Source organism: Mixophyes fleayi, chromosome 2 (genome assembly GCF_038048845.1).
Source record: "Mixophyes fleayi isolate aMixFle1 chromosome 2, aMixFle1.hap1, whole genome shotgun sequence".
NCBI lineage: Eukaryota > Metazoa > Chordata > Amphibia > Anura > Limnodynastidae > Mixophyes > Mixophyes fleayi.
The window spans coordinates 293,127,324-293,134,603 of NC_134403.1; the positions used below are offsets into that span (position 1 = coordinate 293,127,324).

General features: G+C 40.4%; 1 protein-coding gene across 6 annotated transcripts in view; it reads right to left on the reverse strand.

Annotated features, from left to right (window-relative positions):
- Positions 1 to 7,280, reverse strand: part of USP9X (ubiquitin specific peptidase 9 X-linked) — a 136,467-nt gene that overhangs the window by 114,254 nt on the left and 14,933 nt on the right. The window contains exon 2 of one of the 6 annotated variants that reach the window (XM_075196413.1): positions 837 to 976. The exons of the other annotated variants lie outside the window; for them this stretch is intronic. The gene's annotated coding sequence lies outside the window, so the exon portion shown is untranslated. The remainder of the gene's footprint in view (positions 1 to 836; positions 977 to 7,280) is intronic. 6 annotated transcript variants of the gene reach the window in all.

Below are 7,280 nucleotides of genomic sequence, written 5' to 3' on the forward strand. Positions count from 1 at the left end.
TTGTGAGCAAGGCAGGGGACTTTTTGTAAATAATTTGGCTTAGGGGTGCCTTGAAAAAATTATGGACATCCTAAGGGTGCCTTGAACAGAGAAAGTTTGGGATCCACTGTGCTAACCCATAAGGAAGCAGAAACATAGAAAGAAACACTCCATGTTCTGAACAGTAAATAAGTTCAATTTGCATTGTTAGCACAGTTGATCGTTTCCTTTGTCTTCTGTGGGAAGTATTATCTGCCAAAATTACTTTGAACAGTATTTCCATACTATTTTAGTAACAACATTATGAATGAGAGTCAGAGTAGCAGGAGATAAACCAGAATCAGAAAAACCCAAAAGTCTGTACGAATTTGGAGGAAAGCAGATACTGGTAGCTAATACATTGGATTTAAGCTAGGGTTATCGACCCCGATGCCTGCACACTCTGCTGTAGACACAAGTAAAAACTAGAGGAAAAACAAACATCCTACATGCATGATTTTCCTCCCGTTTTAGACTGACCCATGGTGTGTACTGCTGCATGTGGACATCAGAAATCATTGACAATTTGATGTTCAGAAAAAAAAACAAAAAACTAACAACATATGTTTCACCTTGTAAAGTATATTTTAAAACCTTTTTTCAGTTTTATATATCACCAAGTACAATTTTACACATTTACATTCTCTTAACAGGGGTTGGTTGCCTGTAAACACAAGGTATTAAAACAGATTATAAAAAAAAAAAAAAAAAAAAAAATTTTTTAAAATAAAGCTAAGCCATGTCACAGTTTGTTGGTTAAGGTGAATAAATGACAAAAGTATAAAACCGATTTTCTTAAATATTTCTAAGAGACTTACATTTCAGTTGTCTGTAGGCCTGCCTTCAGCTCTCTAGTCACTAGTGGAAGGTAGACAGATGGTGTTGCAGATGAAAAGGTCAGCTGTATGCAAGTCAGTTTCAGGGATATAAGTGTTTGATTTCATATTAATGTTAGTACCTGCATTTAAGACAGAAGGAAGGCCCTATGAATGCCGCCTTCTAAAACATTCTTTAAAGTCTCTTAATTTTAAATAAAAAAAATAAGAGCATGCAGAGTTAAAAACAAGGTGTATATTAGTATCCTGATTTATCAGTGCTGTATATCCTGATGCCTATTCTATTCTCAGTGCACTTTACATGCAGTGACATCACTCAAATTTCAGTCTAAATGAGTACGAAGCTGTAAACTTTTTAAAATAGCAGCCAAGAATGAGACACCGTTCAATCAGAATGAACTTAAGAAAATAGAAAAGGATAATATCTCTAAGTCAAGAAAGTCAGATTTAAGAAAGATAGGTAGACCGTACAATAAATATGAACGTCCGCTGGTTCTCAAATGGCAATAGTTTGAGATTTGTCATTAAAAATTACATTCTTAGAATGTTAACAATTCCAAAAGCAAATTCAGTTGTGAAAACAGGTGCAAATTATTCCAGTGAGGTGCAATAATACAGTAGGCTGCAATGAAAATATAGAGAACAATCCATCTCACTTTATTTGGGAAATTGCTCACCAAAAAGTACCTGGAGTACCAGGTACTATCTGATGGTCTATAACTATGGATAAGAGACTGTACATTTCCATTATGAATGTATGAAGGCATAGATGGAAGAATGAAAACTGAACAGCTTAAGTTGTACTATAGTTAATTATTATTAGTATTTATTAGTATTTAGTATTTATTGTGCCAGATCCAAGGCTACTTACATTTTAAACATGCAGCTTGTGAAAGCTGGTTGAGTAATCAGAAACATGGAACAGTCTTATGACCTGTGAGTCATTTCAACGTTTAAGTATCCACATGTTTCATCACTACAGTACACATAAGAAATAACCTAAAGTTCAAGTATAAAAGTGTATAAAATAAATCTGTCTGTAAAGGAAGCACAAAAAATATATGTAGATGTCAGCGGCACTTTAAGTACCGAGATATACAACATCAGACCAAATTCAGAGACTGAGTGTCAGAATACGTTCAACTCCTTATCAATTGTACAAATATAAAACTGGCATATTATAAACACAAAATCCTGTTGTGTTATTTCTGCTTATCCCATCTTACATTTCTTATTACTGCATGGAACGGAAGTAATAAGAATGTCAGTAACATTGTTCTTATTCTAGATATGCAAGCTAGAAATGCTCCAAAGTTAGATTTGAAAAACGTTTAAAAAGGTCAGTTAGCCACATTTTGGAGTGCACTAAATAAAAATAGCAAGGGGGAACACAAATAAATACTTAAACACTGTGGGGAAACAGATTACAGTATGCTACCAGATTTCAACAGTCATTGTCGGAAACCAACTTTGGTTTAAGTTTTAGGTATAAAACTGCAAAAAGAAAATGGTATAATATGAAGAAAAACATTTTCTTTTATTAATCAAAATTCTCACTTTGTGACATGTCCTAGTAAAAACAGGATTTCTATAGTTGTTGAATTTTGTATAAATCAATAGATTAGATTCTTGGCAGCTTCCTTACAGGGTTTTAAAAACCATCAAATAAATTACAGGCCTAAAGGCAAACCTCTTCTATATGATCAAAATTTTCAATAGCAATGCTGCTTAAAGACTGATTATTTTGTAATAATGTGGTCCCTGAAAACCCTGAAGACAGGTTATGGGTCTTACTCAATTTATGAAAAATAAAATGTTATGTTTACTGTAGTATATGTAGTCGAAGTATAATACTTATTTTAGGTGACAGATTATGAGTAAGAGTGCCTCAACAATCATTTTGTAAGGAAAAAAACCATCCACCTATACTATGGATTCGTATAAAGACAAATGCTTTCCGATAACAGATGGACCAAAAAAAAAAAAGGCTCTTAGTCATTTTTATGGTACATTTTAAACTTGGTTTAACTGCTGGAAAGCTCTTCATATTTACTGTGTATCACAATGAATATGAGGTGTGTACGAGTGCAATTCTGTTGGACTTTACTAACATTTATGGAAGACTTCATTAAAATATACACATCTCTCTCTCTCTCATATATACATATCTATATCTATATCTATATCTATACACACCGTATATACTCGAGTATAAGCCGAGTTTTTCAGCACATTTTTTGTGCTGGAAAAGCTCCCCCTCGGCTTATACTCGAGTGATACTCCAGGACCACAATGCACGGCCATAACGAGGGTGGTGCCTGCCTCCATAGCTTCAGCCCTTAAGTTCCGCTTAAGGGCTGAAGAGAAAGAGAAAGAAAAAAATCAACTTACAAGAGTTTGGTGCTTGTTGCCGTAAGTTCCGCAGTGGAATGCATGTGCGTTCCAAATGCCGAACTTCCTGTCCGTGGACAGGAAGTTCGGCATTTGGAACGCACATGCGTTCCACTGCGGAGGTGGAACCCTGACTGATCTAGTCTCTGCGGAGGTAAGTAAAAGGATGAACTCTCTCTCCCTATCCCCCTCCCCCTCCCTCCTCGGGTTGAAGTTGGATATGATAAAAAAAACAAGTGTACTAAGAACATCCTATGGCTGTCGGGTAAGCAGTAAATGTGGCATGTGGGGTGGGCTGTGTGCGCTCTTTATGTTGAGCTGAACTTTCCATGTTTTTGCCTCTCCTCACACTGAGGGGATTAACGCACTTGTTCCACTTCATATGATCTACTGAAAACGCAATACAGTGAGAGCACTCACTCAGATAACTGTTTTGTGGGGAGTTTCAATTGGAGACTTGAGAAAAAACTTGAGAAAGCAAAAAGAACAAAACTCCATATATTTCTCCAACCTCAGGTTCTCTGAGTAGGTCTGATAATGCCCTCTTTCCTATGGTTAACTGAAAGGAAAACATCCTCTTGGATTAATGGGACTTCATGCCATGTCTGGGAGATTTCCTTCCCTCTGACCACAGCTTCATGTTTTACTTCACTGTTCATTAAACTCTCTCTCTACCCTAGGCTTATACTCGAGTCAATAAGTTTTCCCAGTTTTTTGTGGTATAATTAGGTGCCTCGGCTTATATTCGGGTCGACTTATACTCGAGTATATGCGGTATATATATATATATATATATATATATATATATATATATATATATATATATATATATATATATATCTATATCTCTATCTATAGACACACACACAGTGGTGGGAGGAGGGTCCTTAAAAAATACTCACCTATTCACGGCGTCAGCACTCCTCTTCCGTGCTCCATCCGCACTGAATGTCGGGCGTGACATCATCAAGCCCGACAATTAGTGAGGAGCGGCGCAGAGAGGAGTCAGCAAGCAAAAAGACAGAAGACAAGAAAAGAAAAGAGAAGGAAGAAGCCGATAGAAAGGGTAAGTGAAAGAACATAAGCAAGGGGGGAGAAGGGGAGCAAAAGCAGCATGGCAGCGTGTGAAGGGGGGGGGGGGCAAAAGCAGCATGGTACAGTCTGAAGGGGAGGTAAAAGCAGCATGGCATAAAACTCTTATAGCAATCTAGTTTTGTGTACCTCTTTCATTGTTCTTAGAGTATTAAAATGCATGAGATATTAAACTACCTTTCGGTATATTTTTTTGGATACTTAAATTAACAACCGGTTCTCTGCCCTAATGACCGTTTTTTATTTGAATTCCACCACTGTATGTATGTATATATACCTGCGATCAATGCAGGGGGCTTGCTGATATGCTCAGCATAAAAAGCTGGTATGTCCCCGCGAGTCACATTTGTCGGAACAAAGGCGTGCATGTGTCCAACGTGGAGGGGAGGAAGGATGTGTGCGCGTATTCCACCACTAGTGGCCAGTATTCTGCCCAAATGTATAGCAGGAGCAGGAAAAGGAAAATGACTTCACCCTGCCGGCGCTCTGTACACGAAGCGTGTAAAGACAGTCAAATTCGTCTGCTACCGAAGGTAAAGTGGGGACAGTGAAGCATGACAGAGCCCACTGACTATAGCCCAAAGAGCAGTGGAGAAGAGTATGCCCCTTACACTTCACCAGAGAGCGATTCAGACACCAGCGGTGATGCCCCATTGCCCACCAGCACAGCAGAGTGCAGGTGCCCAGAGAGGAGTTCTACATACGACAATTCTCGACCTTCTGCCAGCCGTGTTTTAAACACAGAGGGTCGGAGAGACGACACGGTGTCTGTCCAAACGCTATCCAGAAACAGTGATGGCTCCAGGGCGTATAACAAAAAAGTTGCCTGTACCGTGAGAAGCCCCTCTTAAAAATTGTCCGGCACATGTAGCATGTTCACCGCAACGAGACTGAAGTAGTCTGGGCAGAGAAATTCCCCAAGCTTGAAAGAAAGGTGCATGCAAATGGCACATCTTAGGGGCAACTTTGCACACAATGCTGAGAAAATAAGGGCAGGGCATGGCATCCAAACTTCCAGACAAAGGTGGATGCTGAAGACTTAATGCACTGTGTAGTCTGCCAGGGCTTGTTTGCAAGGAAATACCTGTGGTAACACATGAGATGTAAGCTAAACAGAGGGGCAACAAGCTCACACCTGGTAAGAACAGTCATTGTGCGCCTTTGCTCAGCCTGTTGCACCTGACATCAGTGATGGCTTTGAAAGCTCTTGAGTGACGTGACCCAGGATAAAGTCTTACTCGCAGTCAAAATTGATCGATGCATCATGCAGATGGGACAGCATCTGTTCAACCGAATGGGATCAGATATTGGCAGGCACGAGTACATCCATTAGAAGCTTAGAGAAATGGGCAAGCTACTGCTACAGGCCAGAAGAGCTACTCCTTTGGAGAGGATGGAAGACTTTACCGCCCCATCGAATTTTCTGCACGTAGTAGACGCTGTGAAACTGGCTATGACAAGGAAACACCCTCGCTGACACTCAAGATCGGGAATGGTCTGCAAAAGATGTGAGCATTGTGGAGTGCCGAGCCATAATGGAGGGCTGCACTGCTGCAGTTGAAAACACACAAAATTTCAGGAAGCTATATGAGGCGAGAGGAAATGAGTTGATCTCATCAGCTGCCTTGAAAACTTAAGGAGTCCAAGTGGAACATGCCGCAGCTCTTACCTTTCACGGAAGATGTGAAACAGATGCACTTGTACCTCGATGAGAAGCAGTAAGCCTACCGAAGTGGGCTATCCACCAAGCCTATTGTTACTCACTGGGCCATACTTGCAAAAGCCACCCTGGCACAGGTGATCTTGTTCAATCGAAGAAGGGAAAGTTTCAAAAATGTTGCCAACTACCTTCTCAAGAGATACCTCGGATCTCCACGACGATGTGTCCCTAACACATTCAGAGGTTGAGAGGAAGCTTTGCCGGTACTTCACTCGCATTGAAATCTGAGGAAAACGAGGGAGAAAAGTCCCCATCCTGCTGACACCAGCCATGCAAGCTGCAATGGAACTTTTCGCAGAAAAGCGTGACAAATGTGGAGTGGATAGCCAAAATGTCTACATGTTCACCATATCAGCTGCCTTGTCACACTTCAGAGGCTCCTATTGCATACGACTGTTTGCCCGAGAGTGTGAGGCCAAGCATCGCCACACACTGTCTTCCATGAAACTTCAAAAGCAAATTGCCACTCACTCGAAAGTCCTCAACCTAAAAAACACAGAACTGGATCAGTGGGCAGACTTCCTTGGGCGCAACATCAGGATGCACCGACAGTATTACCGCCTCCCAGAAGGTAGCCTCCAACTCTCCAAGATCAGCAAACAATTCATCTGATTCTACACCTATCTACACTTATTGATTGTCTTCTGAATGAACTAGACGATTTACAACAGGAACTCTTTTCAGCCGTTTTTCTGCTACATGGAATTTATACAGGTGCGCACCTGCAACACCATTAGGAGCTCATTATAGCCAAACGTGAATCGGAGAGCCAGCGGAGAGCCAGCGTGAGTTTGTGGTCTGCGTGGAGCGACAACCGAGAGACTGTGAGTGCATAATTTGCTAATTTCTCCCGATCCATCTCAATTACTGGCAAATCTCCGTGGCTTCAGTAGTTTTATTTGTCTGGATGGCTATGTGTATATTTCAGTAGACACATAGTGTCAGTTATCTGGAGGAGAGATATCGGAGTTACTGCGGGGAGCTTCTCCTGCTACATTACACACTTGATTGAACCTTTAGAAATATCTCCTAAGCTCCGTTTATTATATTTGCTTCATCTACGGCTATCATACACATTCTACCTGGAACGTTATTTGTCTTGTGGAGGAATTAATATACCAATCCTAAATGTCTACAGTAGAATCATGATATTCTAAACGCTTTTCCCTTGAAATGGGAATTAGCTAAGATCTGTCTATGCTCATAAATTCAAAGAGTTTTAC